This window comes from Hordeum vulgare, chromosome 5H (genome assembly GCF_904849725.1).
Source record: "Hordeum vulgare subsp. vulgare chromosome 5H, MorexV3_pseudomolecules_assembly, whole genome shotgun sequence".
NCBI lineage: Eukaryota > Viridiplantae > Streptophyta > Magnoliopsida > Poales > Poaceae > Hordeum > Hordeum vulgare.
This window is the reverse complement of record NC_058522.1, coordinates 346,234,972-346,251,248: the sequence shown is the minus strand read 5'-3', so window position 1 is coordinate 346,251,248 and position 16,277 is coordinate 346,234,972.

Below are 16,277 nucleotides of genomic sequence, written 5' to 3'. Positions count from 1 at the left end.
AGTTCCTGTGCGCGCCTCAGGAGCCTTAACAACCATTAAGGCCTGGGCCTGACGATGCAGAGTGGCTTGAGTGTCAAGGGGGGCTCCTGAGCAGTGTGCCTCAGGAGCCATACTGGTCGCAAAGCCACTCATCCCCCAGGGTGCCGGGGCTTTTCCTAGTGAGGAGCAGCCTTGGTAACGGGTTGTGTCTCACGACGGCAAGGAAATGTGCGGGACTAGGACCTGTAGACATAGAGTGCCGAAAGGGTCTTCATCTCGCCCCATGTACGAAACAGGAACTGCACCGGAGGAACTACGCAAGGGACGGACACAAACCCACGAGCTAAGTGCCTCACAGGCCCCAACCGGGACCCTCTCGCTTTACGACAAACTAATGGTGAATTAAAAACATGCGCACTAACGAAGGGATGCAAGGCCTAAGGATTCTATGACAGCAAGAAGCGAGTCCAACGCCCAAGCACGCGGCAGCGTGAGAGGTGCCTCGGGAGGGCAGGACTTCCAAAAGGTCGCGCTCCCCCCGTCGCCCCAAGCCACGGCAGGTGCAGTGACATGCCCTAAGCTTTGCAACCCAGACGCAACGACCATCACAACATGCAAGCCATCAGCTAAGGAGCAAAAAGAAAAGAGGATAACGGCGAAGGTAATAACAGCAAAGGTTCAACGCCCGACGGGGCAGGGTCTTTTTTGACATCGCAGGAACAGGTAAGTAGAAGATGGGGGACGCCTAGGGGGAGGAACCACCGGCAGTGCCCTTGACGACCACGGGTTCGGTGTCGGAGTCCTCCTCCTCGCTGGAGACGGGCACCCGGGCACACCTCTCCACCAGAGCGGCCACGTGAGGGCGTACTTCGCCCCAGGGGAGACGATGGGACTCAACAGGCGCCGGCTCGACGACGCGTTGAATGTCGAGCTCTGGAGCAAGGCGACGCACGTTGGAGAAGACAAGCGTCAAGGCAAGGCCCAAAACCCCGCGTGCATCGACCACGTTGTCCTCCTCCACGCGGAATACATCGGTCTCTAGCGTCCCCAACACCCTCTCGAATAAGGTGAGGTCGCCCCCGTCGCTCGTCATGTTGGGCAGTGCTCGGACCTCCCCCACAAATTGGCGCGTCGCATCGACCGTCTGGCTAGCAATGCCGGCAAACTGCTTGGCGCGCTGGTGCGCCATCGTTCGGGCGTTCGACGCCTCACCCTTGGCATCCAGGATGGCGTCGGTCGCCTCCTGGACCTGCTTCCGTAGCGACGCCAACTCCACCACGGCCTCCGCCTCGTCCCCACGGGCGGCCCGAAGGGCGGCTTCGGCATTCGCGAGCCGGGCCTGCAGCCCCTCCGCCTCCTCCAGAAGCTCTTCAAACTTTGTCTTCTTGGAGGAGGGCACCCTGAAGAAGAAGGAAAATCAACCATGGGACAAAAGATGAAGCAACAAGCAAAGGAGACGCTACGAAGGACTTACTCGTCAGCCATTACCCAGCGGTGGCGGACACGCGTAGGCCCTGAGGGGCCTCCGCCGCTGCCTCCAGGGGCGGACGAAGGCGCAGGAGGCGCTGCACGCTTCCCCCGGCCAGAACCGTCTTCGGGGGACACCATGAAGACGAAGGGCGAAGGAGAGAAGAGGTTTTCTCGCGGCGTACAGAAGAAGCAGGGGAAAGGCTCGAGGTTTTAGTGCCCCTAGCCACCAACCGTCGTGGGAGCATGGGCGTCGCACACCCCACGAGGGCCGTGAGGTGGGCCGACGGAAGCATTGCCACCCACGTCACCTCACCTGTCCACCGATCGGTCACATCCGCGAGGGCCCTTGGGTGTGGTCACATTCAATGAGCAACATGATGGCTTGCGCGACTCTTGGGGATCACATCATCGTGGCCTAGAACCACCCAGGCGCCTCGAGGAGCGAGAGCGTCGCCATGCAGCTACGAGATACGTGGTTCGCCTTACCTGCACGCAAATGGGCCCCGCGACGTTTCGGGTCGCCTTCAAGGCTTTTGCCGAGAAGCCGACCCAGGTGCGCCTTGGGCCCGGGGGCTACTGTCGGTGTTCTAGGAATGGGGGTACCCAGACCTGCCTGCCTGTGGCCCAGGGCCAGCCCACTTCATCAACACAAGATCGACTAGAATAGCACCACCCTGGATAAGGACCTCGTGAGGGTCCAAGCCTCGCGAGGAAGTGCGACATCAAGACCCGCAGGGGGCCTCCTCAGGACCCCTCCGGAGCGGCGGATATTTCGAGGCAAGGTCGGGCCTCAGGAGTCAAGGGTGATGCCAGGTAAGGACACGCGAGGAGCAGATGGCAGGACGGGACAGTTTCCCCTTTATTGCAAAAGAGGTAGGAGCGTACCAGGGCCCCAAAGGCATCTTCCAAAGGTTTCCCTTCCGGTTCAACAAGACCACGACCGACCACCGGCAGGACGAGCGTCATCCCTACATCCACCTCTACAGCGCTGTCAGCTACTTTGCAAGCGAAGACCACTTTAGACAGGGGAAGCATGTTCCCTTGTCCCCCACCGAAACTGGCCATTGTGGTATCCCTTCCCGCCGAAGCTATGAGGGAATAGGACCCAGGCCTCCGCTATAAATAGAAAGGGTAGAACACTTGGCACGGGTAGCGGATCATTGAAACCCTAGAGCAACACGCCTAGCCACTTGGCCTCCGGAGGCTCAAGAGCATTGTACCAGTTCATCCTTCAACCTCCGCGAGAGGCAATACACCAAAAGCAGGAGTAGGGTTTTACTCTTTGCAGTGGCCCGAACCTGGGTAAACTTTTGTGTTCCGTGTTCCCCTCACCATCGAGCGATCCTTCGCCATTTCCATCGAGTAGCATGCTAGGTAAGGTCGAGCCGGGAGAGATAGCCGTACACGCCCCTGTGTTCGAATCCTTGGTGTTTTGTGGAGCCCGAAATCTGATATCATTGGAGCTGGAGGTTTAGACACTAGAGATGCAGGAGGAGGACTTGAAGCTTGAGCTGACGAAGATGGTCTTGCTTCTAGAACTGGCACATCTCCTAGCCTAGTGTGGGTCCTAAACTGAGTAGTAGTAGGAATAGGTGCTCTTCATCATCTCTGTTGGAGCATGGAATCTTCACATAATCATCTTCATGCTGGAGCTGCTCAACAGTGGAAGTCAACTCCGTTAACTTAACATCTAGGTCATGGAATTTTGTCTCCATGTCCTCTCGAGGCTCTTCTGGTTCATCAAGATCTCAGATACTTTCTTCTCCATCCCTCGGATGGTGCTGACCAAGAATGACATCTTCTCATCTCTGGTTCTGAGCTATGGGGTAGGAGCTGGAGCATTCCTAACAGCCTCTGCCACTGCTGCCTCTGCTGCCTCTTGAGCAGTAGCTGAGCTGGGATGGGTTTCGTCCATCACAACTTCATTGTCTTCAAAATCAGGCTGTAGTGGAAGGTGGGGACGATCAAGTAGATATGCATGCTTGCCAATCTTTGTATTGATGGGCATCTGAATATATGGAGCATATCCACAGGATCTCTTCTGATATGCAGGAGTCCTCTTGACAGTCTCAACTATCAAGTCCATCACTCGGGACCGGATGTGGGTGTCAAGATGATGCAGCATGTTGATGGAATAACCTCTAATCATCTTATCATCTCATGATTTGTGCATCAGGGTGTATCTCACGATGGTGTTCATAGTAGGTATTCCTGCTTGCAAGAAATAGAGAGAGCGAAACTTGTGCGACTGCACAAACTCATGGGGCAGTGGTTTGTACATGTTGGCCATGGTTTTGTGATTCATGTTAAGTTGTGAATACACATCCAAATCTCCTTTTGTGCTTTTGGAGCACCAATGATAGTTGCCCATTCATCAACTATAGACTCATACTGGTAACCCTCAGTCATCCATACAATTCTTCCATCACAATATAAGTGAGCGGTGGAATAGAACTACATGATCATCTCATCATTCCAAGCAGTCATCTCTTTGCCAACAAAGTTTTCAATATCAACCATCCTGAAATTTTCTCTCACATGGGGAAAATAATCTTCATTTCCCTTGATGTATTCCCAATCGACATATCTCATGTCATTGATAGTTGGATTCTTATCAAGCAGAACTGTCTCATATAAATATTGTTGCTCCCTTGTGTCAAAAAGGGGATCAACAACAGTTCTCCTTCTCACAACGTATGGATCAACAGATCTCCATTTCCTCACACCTTGATATTTCCTCTTCTTCATGTCCTCAGTAGCAGCATGAGAAGCATCATGTGTTGGCATATGAGATGTCATCTTCATAAGCACAGGGCCATGCTCATCTTCCTCTGCAGCAAAATCTCTGGATGCAGAGCCTTTGTTCTTTTCAGCTATATGAATATCCTTTGTAGTCCTCTTGGGAGCTACAAACTTCTTACCCTTAGGTGTTGAAGGCTTGGGGTAGTCTTCTTAGGCATAGCATCATCCATTAGCTTTTTCTTCTTGGGAGGAGGAACCTCAGCTGGAATTTCTTCCCCCTGATCATCAACAGCTTCTGCTGGATCTTCATACATTGAGGTTGGCCTCCCAACAGCATGGACAATCCTGTTTGTGGCTCTCTTCTGACCTGACTTCTTTGCAAGCCTAGCGTCTAGAGATCTAGTGTCAGCAGGTCTAGCATACTCCTTCCTCACAATCTTCCTGACTGTGGACTTCTCCTTCTTCTTCTGAGAGCAGATTCCTCAGGGATGAAGTCAACATCTTCTTCATAAAAATTTATCTTCCTCCTGGACCTGGTAACTGCCTTGTGCAAGCCATGGGAGCTAGGAGCACCTGGGTCAGTAGAAGTCCTCTCACGACTAGTGCTTGAGTCCATTTCACCACTTGGCTCACTCAAGTTGTTTTGACTATCGTGTGAACCTCACATTCTCGCAAGACCAAGCACACAAGAAGACTGGCAGACAAGCAGACAAACACAACCTGTGAAAAGATATAGAATGTCTAGAATGGATGAGCATCACAAAATGTCAGAAGTTTTGTCAAATTTAAACTCTGAAAAATTAGTTTTAACATTCAGCAAAAGGGGATTTCGATTCCATCGAGTCAATAATTTTGGAGCCATCGAGACAGATGTTCTCATTAACATAAACCTGGCACCCTTTTCGGGTTCACCAAAAATAAGAACTTGGTTCCATCGAGAACATTCTCAGTAACCCTAAAACCAAAATTGGTAAGACCAACTTTTATGAATCGGTGACACCATGATTCAATTTTGCGGACTATTAACTGATACGTCTCCAACGTATCTATAATTTTTGATGGTTTCATGCTATTATCTTGTCAAACTTTGGATGTTTTGTATGCCTTTTATATATTTTTTGGGACTAACTTATTAACTTAGTGGCAAGTGCCAGTTCCTGTTTTTTCCATGTTTTTGACCCCTTTCAGAGGAGGATTTTGAACGGAGTCCAAACGGAATAAAACTTCCGAAAAGATTTTTCCGGAACGGAAGAAGATCGGGAGACTTGAGAGCCAAGCCAGGGGGTCCTCAGGGACCCTACAATCCCTCATGGCACGGCCAGGGGGGCCCGCGCTGTCCAGGCTGGTGGGCTCCCTGGGCCACCTCTGCCCTAGGTTTTGCGCCTATATATCCCCAAAAGTTCCACAAAAAATCAGGAGATCATTGAAAGTACTTCTCCACCGCCGCAAGCTTCCGTCTCTGCAAGATCCCATCTGGGGCACGTTCTGGTGCCCTGCCGGAGGGGGGATTCGGATACGGAGGGCTTCTTCATCAACACCATGACCTCTCCGATGATGCATGAGTAGTTCACCATAGACTTACGGGTCCATAGCTAGTAACTAGATGGCTTCTTCTCTCTCTTGGATCTTCAATACAAAGTTCTCCATGATCTTCATGGAGATCTATCCGATGTAATCTTCTTTTGCGGTGTGTTTGTCGAGATCCGATGAATTGTGGATTTATGATCGGATTATCTATGAATCTTATTTGAGTTTCTTCTGATCTCTCTTGTGCATGATTTCATATCCTTGTAATTCTCTTCGAGTTGTGTGTTTCGTCTGGTCAAGTAGATCTATGATTCTTGCAATGGGAGAAGTGCTTGGTTTTGGGTTCATACCGTGCGGTGACCTCACCCAGTGACAGAAGGGGTAGCGAGGCACGTATCGTGTTTTTGCCATCAAGGGTAAAAATATGGGGTTTTCATCATTGGTTTGAGATTATCCCTCTACATCATGTCATCTTGCTTAAGGCGTTACTCTGTTCGTCATGAACTCAATACACTAGATGCATGTTGGATAGCGGTCAATGTGTGGAGTAATAGTAGTAGATGCAGAAAGTATCGGTCTACTTGTCTCAGAGGTGATGCATATATGTATGATCATTTCCTTAGATATCGTCATGACTTTGCGCGGTTCTATCAATTGCTCGATAGTAATTTGTTCACCCACTGCAATACTTGCTATTTTGAGAGAAGCCTCTAGTGAACACTATGGCCCCCAGGGTCTACTCCACGCCATATTTTCAGCCTTACACTTTTTACTTCGTTGCACTTTCCGCCTTCAGATCTCACTTTGCAAACAATCTTGAAGGGATTGACAACTCCTTTATAGCGTTGGGTGGAAGCTCTTTTGTGTTTGCACATGTACTCTGGACTTGACGAGATTCTCCTACTGGAATGATACCTTGGTTCTCAAACTGAGGGAAATTCTTACTGCTCCTGTGCTGCATCACCCTTTCCTCTTCAAGGGAAGAACCAACGCAAGCCCAAGAGACGACAGAAGGATCTCTGGCACCACTGCCAGGGAAGAACTTTTGTTGCCGTAGCAGAAGAATTTCTGGCGCCGTTGCCAGGGAGGATAAAGTTAAGAACTCATCCAAGTAGGTGTCGCAAACTCATCTCTTGCATTTACTTTGTTTGCCAGTTGCCTCTCGTTTTCCTCTCCCCCACTTCACAATTTGCCTTTTTCGTTTGCCTTTTTCGTTTGCCTTTTCGTTCGCCCTTTTTCTCGCTTTCTCTTTGTTCGCTTGTGTGCTTGCTTGCTTGCTGAAGCCACCATGAATGAAAACACCAAACTTTGTGACTTCTCGAATACTAATAATAATGATTTTATTAGTACTACGATTGCTCCTGCCACTAGTGCGGAGTCATACGAAATCAATGCCGCTTTGCTCAATCTTGTTATGAAAGAGCAATTCTCCGGCCTTCCTAGTGAAGATGCCGCATCCCATCTTAATACCTTCATTGAGCATTGCGATATGCAAAAGAAGAAAGAGGTGGATAATGATGTGATTAAATTGAAGCTTTTTCCTTTCTCGTTGCGAGATCGCGCAAAAACTTGGTTTTCTTCTTTGCCTAAAAATAGTATCGATTCTTGGGATAAGTGCAAAGATGCTTATATTTCCAAGTATTTTCCGCTGGCTAAGATCATCTCTCTCCGTAATGATATCATGAATTTTAAGCAACTTGACCATGAACATGTTGCACAATCTTGGGAGAGAATGAAATTGATGATTAGAAATTGTCCTGCTCATGGCTTGAGTCTTTGGATGATTATACAAATCTTTTACGCTGGCTTGAATTTCGCTTCTAGAAATATCTTGGACTCCGCCTTTGGTGGAACGTTCATGGAAATCACGTTAGGGGAGGCCACAAAGCTCCTATACAATATCATGACGAACTACTCTCACTCGCACACTGAAAGGTCACCTACTAGTAAGAAGGTACACGCTATAAAAGAAATTAACTCGTTGAGTGCTAAGATGGATGAGTTAATGAATTTGGTTCCTAGTAGAAGTGCTCCTTTAGATCCTAATGATATGCCCTTGTCTTCTTTGATTGAGAGTAGCAACGCTAACTTGGACGTTAATTTTGTTGGTAGGAATAACTTTGGCAACAATAATGCTTTTAGAGGAAACTATGTTCCTAGGCCTTTTCCTAGTAACTCCTCTAATAATTTTGGCAACTCCTACAACAATACTCATGGAAATTACAATAGATTACCCTCTGATCTAGAGAGTAATATCAAAGAGTTCATCAACTCTCAAAAGATTTTCAATGCGTCCATAGAGGAAAAGCTACTCAATATTGACGATTTGGCTAAGAGCGTTGATAGAATGTCTAGTGTTGTTGATGCTTTGAAAGTTATATGTACTCCTCCCAAGATCAACATGGATGAAACTTTGAAAGCTATGCGTGTTTCCATGATTGAGAGCCAAGAAAGAACCGCCCAAATTCGTGCTAGACATGAATGGCTTAAAAAAGGCGTGTTCTCGTGATAAGAAGCACGAAGATCTTCAAGTGCTTGGTGTGACTCCCATTGAATCTTTGTTTTATTGTGTCAAACCTAATGATTATGGGGCTGGATATGAATCCACTTTGGTTGAAAAGTGCCCCAATGATTCAGAGTCCATATATCTTGATGCTAAAAGCATTAAAACTGGAGTAGAAGATATTAAAACTTTGAGTAGTAATGAAATTACTACCTTGGATTTCAAGGAATTCAACTATGATAGTTGCTCCTTGATTGAATGCATTTCCTTGATGCAATCCATGTTAAACTCTCCACACTCTTATAGCCAAAACAGGGCCTTTACCGATAATATCGTCGAAGCTACGATAAAATCTCTTGAAGAGAAACTTGAATTGGAAGTATCTATCCCTAGAAAGCTTCATGATGAGTGGGAACCTACTATCAAAATCAAAATCAAAAACTATGAATGCAATGCTTTGTGTGATTTGGGTGCTAGTGTTTCCGCGATTCCAAAGTCTTTATGTGATGTTCTGGGTTTTAATGAGATTGAAGAGTTTTCTCTTTATTTGCATCTTGCTGATTCTACTGTCAAGAAACCCATGGGAAGGATCAATGATGTTCTTATTATTGCAAATAGGAACTATGTACCCGTGGATTTCATTGTGCTTAACATTGATTGCAATCCTACATGCCCTATTATTCTTGGTAGACCTTTCCTAAGGACTATCGGTGCTATCATCGATATGAAGGAAGGGAATATTAGATTTCAATTTCCTTTAAGGAAGGGCATGGAACACTTTCCTAGAAATAAAATAAGATTGCCTTATGAATCCATGATGAGGGCCACTTATGGGTTGAGCACCAAAGACGACGATACGTGATTCTATCGCTTTTATGCCTAGCTAAGGGTGTTAAACAATAGCGCTTGTTGGGAGGCAACCCAAAGAATTTATCTTTTTCTTTCTGTTTTGTTGCGTCCACACCATCATAATTCCATTGTGTTTGTGTTTTTTTGTGTTTCTTTTTGTGTTTGATCCAAGCAAAACCTTTATGATTAGTCTTGGTAATGGTTGTTTGATCCTGCTGGAAAAAGATAGAAACTTTTCACTCATGAGATGATTTTTCATTTTTATTCAGAAAGATATTTTGAGTTGATTCTTTTTTCTTCTGGTTTATATGCCTTTTTCCCAGGTACTCATAATTTTTCAGATTTTTTGAGGTAACATAAGTATACGAAGTATACAGATTGCTACAGACTGGTCTGTTTTTGACAGATTCTGTTTTTGCTGAGTTGGTTGCTTGTTTTGATGAAACTATGGTTAGTATCGGGGGGTACTAGCCATGGAAAAGTTAGAATACAGTACCCCAACACCAATATAGATAGAATTCAAGTTTGATATAGTACCAAAAGAGGTGGTAGTTTGTTTTCTTGTGCTAATCTTATCACGAGTTTCTGTTTAAGTTTTGTGTTGTGAAGTTTTCAAGTTTTGGGTGATGTTCTCGTGGAAAAAGAGATAGAGAGTGGAAAGAGCTCAAGCTTGGGGATGCCCAAGTCATCCCAAGCCAAATTCAAGGGCACCAAAAAGCCTAAGCTTGGGGATGCCCCGGGAAGGCATCCCCTCTTTCGTCTTCAATCCATCGGTAACATTACTTTGAGCTATATTTTTATTCACCACATGATATGTGTTTTGCTTGGAGCGTCTTGTATCTTAGGAGTCTTTTCTTTTTGTTGTGTCACAATCATCCTTGCTGCACACCTTTTTGAGAGAGAGAGAGACATGCACTCATCGTGATTTTTGCTAGAATGCTCATAGTGCTTCACTTATATCTTTTGAGCTAGATACTTTTGCTCTACGTGCTTCACTTATATCTTTTAGAGCACGGCGGTGCGTGACTTGGTAGTTGGCTTATGCTATGAAAAGTAGTCCCAAATGTGATAGGTACCCAAAGAGGTTACAAAAACCTCCATCTTCATGTGCATTGAGTAGAAAGAGAAGTCTTGCTTCCTCTCAATTAGTTTTGAGACGTGGATTCGGTAATATTAAGAGTTATGTTAGTAGGGTGTTGTGAATTTAGAAATACTTGTGTTGAAGTTAGTGATTCCCGTAGCATGCACGTATGGTGAACCGCTATGTTAGGAAGTCGGAGCATAATTGATCTATTGATTGTCATCTTTTGTGTTGCGGTTGGGATCGCGCGATGGTTAACACCTACCAACCCTTCCCCTAGGAGTATGCGTTTAGCTCTTTGTTTCGATTACTAATAAAAACTTTCGCAACAACTATCACGAAGTAGGCGGTCTTGTTGCCCGTACAAACTTCTTGGTTCAACTCCACAACGCGAAGTAGGAGACTCCTAAGCAACACCTAAACAATCTAGGGGGCACCACCCTCCAAAAGGTAATATATGCGGTAGAACAATGAACTCCTTGTTCTTTTGCTTCAACAGATAGTCTCCTAAACACTCAATCAATCTCTCACAGATTTGGCATGGGTGGGAGAGATTGATCTTGTGGAAAGCAACTTGGGGAGGCTAGAAATCAAGGTTCAAATGGTCGGAATGGAATCTCTTAATCTCAACACATGAGTAGGTGGTTCTCTCTCAAAAAATGGATCTGGAAAGTGTAAGTGTATTCTGAGTGCTTCCTTTACGAATGAGAGGTAGGTGGAGGGGTATATATAGCCATGCCCTAAAATCCAACCGTTACAACATTATTTCCCAACTCGATGACACCGAAATGAATCTCGGTGGTACAACTTGCACTAATTGTGGCAACTTTCGAATTCTCGGTGAGGCCGATATAGGAATCTCGGTGGTACCAATACAATGACCTAGACTAGTTTCCAAATCTCGGTGAGATCGGTTTTAAACTCGGAAATTCTGATTCTTGTAATCTTCTCAACAAAAAGTTGGTCACTGAATCTCGGTGGCACCAATGTGAAAGTTGGTGGTACCGAGATGGTAGGGTTTGCTATAGGATTTGTCAAGTGTAAAATCGGTAGGTCCGAGTGGAAATAGGTTGTGGCACCAATTTTGCTGGTTTAGCTTTGGACGGAGATATTTTGTGGGGGAATAGCTCATTATTTTTTGGTGGCTACTTCTAAGCAGTTGAGCAACCAATTCATCATGATCCCTCGCCCCCTTTTAATAGTAGGGCTTCCTATGGACTCAAAGTGATTTATCACAAATGTAAAATGTAAAGTCTTCTTTCTTGAAGCTTGAGCCAATCCTTTTCCTTTCCTTGCATCAAGGGGCATCTCCTCACAATCCTATATCCAAGGCATCTTTGAACTATTCTGAAATATACCTGGATAAGATCGTTAGTCCAATGATGCATATGTTTTGATCAATTATCAAAACCACCTTAGGGAGCAATTTTGCTTTCACTCTGTAATTATTGTGTTTTTATGTTTAAATTAGTGTTTGTGCCAAGTAAAGCCTTTGGCATGATTTGCATGATGAGTAGAATTGATATGGTGGAAAAACAAAAACTTTGACGTCGAGTGCAGAATTTCTCTGATTTTACTAGAATGTCTTATTAAGCTGAATTTTCTAAAAAGTATTGTTGTACAAATCTCTCACTTCGTCCTAATTTTTCATAGTTTTTGGAGTTATAGAAGTATAGCTTCATTACAGATTACTTTGCATGTGTAGTTTGCTTGTTTTGATGATGTTATGGATTGTATCGGGGGGTATAAGCCATGGAGGAGTTAAGATACAGTACCCTATGCTAAAATAAAATGAGAATCATTTGTAACATCATCTGAAAGTATCTGATATGTTGCTTATACTAACGAATCTCATGAAGTTTTGTTGAGTTTTAGGTGATTGAAATTTTCAAGTTTTGGGTATTGTCCCGATGGACAAAGGATTGAGGAGCAGCAAAATCCTAAGCTTGGGGATGGCCAAGGCACCCCAAGGTAATAGTGTAGGAAGACTCAAGCGTCTAAGCTTGGGGATGCCCAGAAGGCATCCCCTCTTTTTGTCTCAATCCATTGGTATGTTATTTGGAGCTATATTTTTATTCATCACATGATATGAGTTTTGCTTGGAGCGTTGTTTGATTTTGTTTGATTTTACATTAGGTTTGCCACAATCATTGTTTGTTGGACACGCCTATTTTTATAGAGATACCACATCATCACAATTTGTTAGAATACTCTTTGTGCTCCACTTATATCTTTTGAGCTTAGCAATTGCTCTAGTACTTCAATTATACCTTTTTGAGCATAGTAGCATGTATATTTTATAGAAATATTATGCTATTGTTCTTCACTTATATTTGTTTGAGATCTAGACAAATAGTGACGGTAATTTGCATGGGTCATAAGACTAGATTAAAAACAATGAGTATCCAATGAGCGATGATAAAAACCATCATGTAGCATGTATGGAGAAAATTGTGGGTTAATGATATTGATATGGTGATATGAAAAAGGTGTGAGGCATTATTATTAATTCATATAGGTGTCGATATTAAGAGATGTTAAACTTCGTGTTCATCTATTTCTTTAAAAAGGCATGGTGATGGTGTGTGAGCATTTCTATTCTTTGTTGAAATCCTTGTGTTGTTTTGAGTCACAGTCGCGCGATGGTTAATTCCTACCAACCCTCTCCCTCGGGGCATGCGAGTAGTACTTTGATTTGTGATAAAACTAATAAAAAATTGCAATAAGTATATGAGTTCTTCATGACTAATGTGACACCATGGACATACACACTCTCACCTCCTCATATTTGCTAGCCTCTTTAGTACCGTGCATCACCCGTTCTCACCTTGAGGATCGGTGCAACTTTCGTCGGTGCATCCAAAACCCGTGACATGACATGCTCTATTGCACATAAACGTTTTCATATCCTCCTCAAAACAGCCACCATACCTACCTATCATGGCATTTCCATAGCCATTCTTAGATATATTCCATGCAAATGCCATCGTCACTTAACATGACTAGTTCGTTCATCATCATAATGCTTTGCATGATCATATAGAGCTGACATAGTATTTTTGGCAAAGCCACCGTTCATCATGTTTTTGATACATGTCACTCTAGATCTTTGCACATCCTGGTACACTGCCAGAGGCATTCATTCACGGTCATATCATCCTATCAGTTTTCATGATGAGTTGTAAGTGAATAAAAGTGTGATGATCATCATTTTTAGAGCATTGTCCCACTGAGGAAATAAAAACGGGGGAGGCCAAATGAGCCCACCATAAAAAAATGAATGAGATAAAAAGAGAGAAGGTACTTTGCTACTATCCTTTACCACACTTGTTCCTCAAAGTGGCACCTTGTTCTTCATAGAGAGAGTCTCATGTTATATCATTCATATGCTAGTGGGAATCACTTTTTTCATAAACTTGGCTTGTATATTCTGATGATGGGCTTCCTAAAATGCCCGAGGTCTTCATGAGCAAGCAAGTTGGATGGACACCCTACTTAGCTTCAGTGGAGATTTCATATACTTATAGATCTTGTGCATCATTTGCATGGCAATCCCTACTCCTCGCATCGATATTTAGCAACATGCGTATCCATAGTTCTTTGGTACACCAAGATGATGTGAGACTATATTGTCCACTTTTACCCCTTTGAAACCTACCACCGTACTCTATTCCACCTTTATGTTATGTCGAGTAGTTCACGCTCATGTATTGCGCGAAGAATTAAAAGTTGATGCATATTGAAAAAGTACTATCCAATTGCGTGACTTGAACACCGTGGTGCTTGACATTTGTATTAATGTGGTCAATATGGAGCCATGCCTTGCTAATATAATAAAGATGGATGGGGGGGGTAAACAATCTTTAAGGATCGTATACTTTGAAAGATTAATGATTTGTTGCTTATACTGTAAATATTGCTATGTTAATGTTTGTTAATTCATCATTTCTCAATGACCATACATGCATAAGGTTACATCATGGATAGCATGTCACATCAAAAATTCTGTTTTTACCATTTACCTACTCGAGGACAAGTAGGAATTAAGCTTGGGGATGCTTGATATCTCTCCAACGTATCTAAATTTTTTCATTGATACATGGTGACATATTACCATTCTAGAATACTTTTGGGGTATTTATTTACCATTTTATATTATTTTTTAGCACTAGCCTATTGACCGAGTGCCCAGTGCCAGTTGTTGTTTTCTGCGTTGTTCACTTTGCAGGTTTTCCATACCAAATGAGGTCCAATTTCCCTAAAACTATTTGGTGATTTTTTCTAGACCAGAAGATGACCAATGAGCATCGAAAGAAGGCTGGATGCCTCAGGAGGGGCCCACAAGCCAACAAGGTGCGGCCTGGGGGGCACCCTGATGTCTTGTGCCTCCCTCGTGGCCCTCCCGACTCCATTCTTTAGCTTATAAATTCTCATCTACCCTAAAAACATCAAAGGGAGTACCAAAACACTTTTTACGCCGCCGCAAGTCTCTGTTTCGACGAGGCCATATGGAGCTCCATTCCGGTACCCTGAGAGAGGGGGGGCGATCACGAATGGCCTCTTCATCAACATTGCTACCCTCATGATGATGTGTGAGTAGTTCACCACAGACCTATGTTGGAATTATGCCCTAGAGGCAATAATAAATATAGTTATTATTATAATTCCTGTATCAAGATAATCGTTTATTATCCATGCTATAATTGTATTGAATGAAGACATATATATGTGTGGATACATAGACAAAACACTGTCCCTAGCAAGCCTCTAGTTGGCTAGCCAGTTGATCAAAGATAGTCAGTGTCTTCTGATTATGAACAAGGTGTTGTTGCTTGATAACTTGATCACGTCATTAGGAGAATCGCGTGATGGACTAGACCCAAACTAATAGACGTAGCATGTTGATCGTGTCATTTTGTTGCTACTGTTTTCTGCGTGTCAAGTATTTGTTCCTATGACCATGAGATCATATAACTCACTGACACCGGAGGAATACTTTGTGTGTATCAAACGTCGCAACATAACTGGATGACTATAAAGATGCTCTACAGGTATCTCCGAAGGTGTTCGTTGAGTTAGTATGGATCGAGACTGGGATTTCTCACTCCGTGTGACAGAGAGGTATCTCGGGGCCCACTCGGTAATACAACATCACACACAAGCCTTGCAAGCAATGTGACTTAGTGTAAGTTGCGGGATCTTGTATTACGGAACGAGTAAAGAGACTTGGCGGTAAACGAGATTGAAATAGGTATGCGGATACTGACGATCGAATCTCGGGCAAGTAACATACCGAAGGACAAAGGGAATGACATACGGGATTATATGAATACTTGGCACTGAGGTTCAAACGATAAGATCTTCGTAGAATATGTAGGATCCAATATGGGCATCCAGGTCCCGCTGTTGGATATTGACCGAGGAGTCTCTCGGGTCATGTCTACATAGTTCTCGAACCCGCAGGGTCTGCACACTTAAGGTTCGACGTTGTTTTATGCGTATTTGAGTTATATGGTTGGTTACCGAATGTTGTTCGGAGTCCCGGATGAGATCACGGACGTCACGAGGTTTTCCGGAATGGTCCGGAAACGAAGATTGATATATAGGATGACCTCATTTGATTACCGGAAGGTTTTCGGAGTTACCGGGAATGACGAATGGGTTCCGGGTGTTCACCGGGGGGGCAACCCACCCCGGGGAAGCCCATAGGCCTTGGGGGTGGCGCACCAGCCCTTAGTGGGCTGGTGGGACAGCCCAAGAAGGCCCTATGCGCCATAGGAAGAAAATCAAAGAGAAAAGAAAAAAAAGGAGGAGGTGGGAAAGGGAAGAAGGACTCCACCTTCCAAACCAAGTTGGATTCGGTTTGGAAGGGGAGACCTTCCCCCCTTTGGCTCGGCCGACCCCCTTGGGGCTCCTTGAGCCCCAAGGCAAGGTGCCCCCTCTCCCACCTATATATACGGAGGTTTTAGGGCTGATTTGAGACGACTTTTCCACGGCAGCCCGACCACATACCTCCACGGTTTTTCCTCTAGATCGCGTTTTTGCGGAGCTCGGGCGGAGCCCTGCCGAGACAAGATCATCACCAACCTCCGGAGCGCCGTCACGCTGCCGGAGAACTCTTCTACC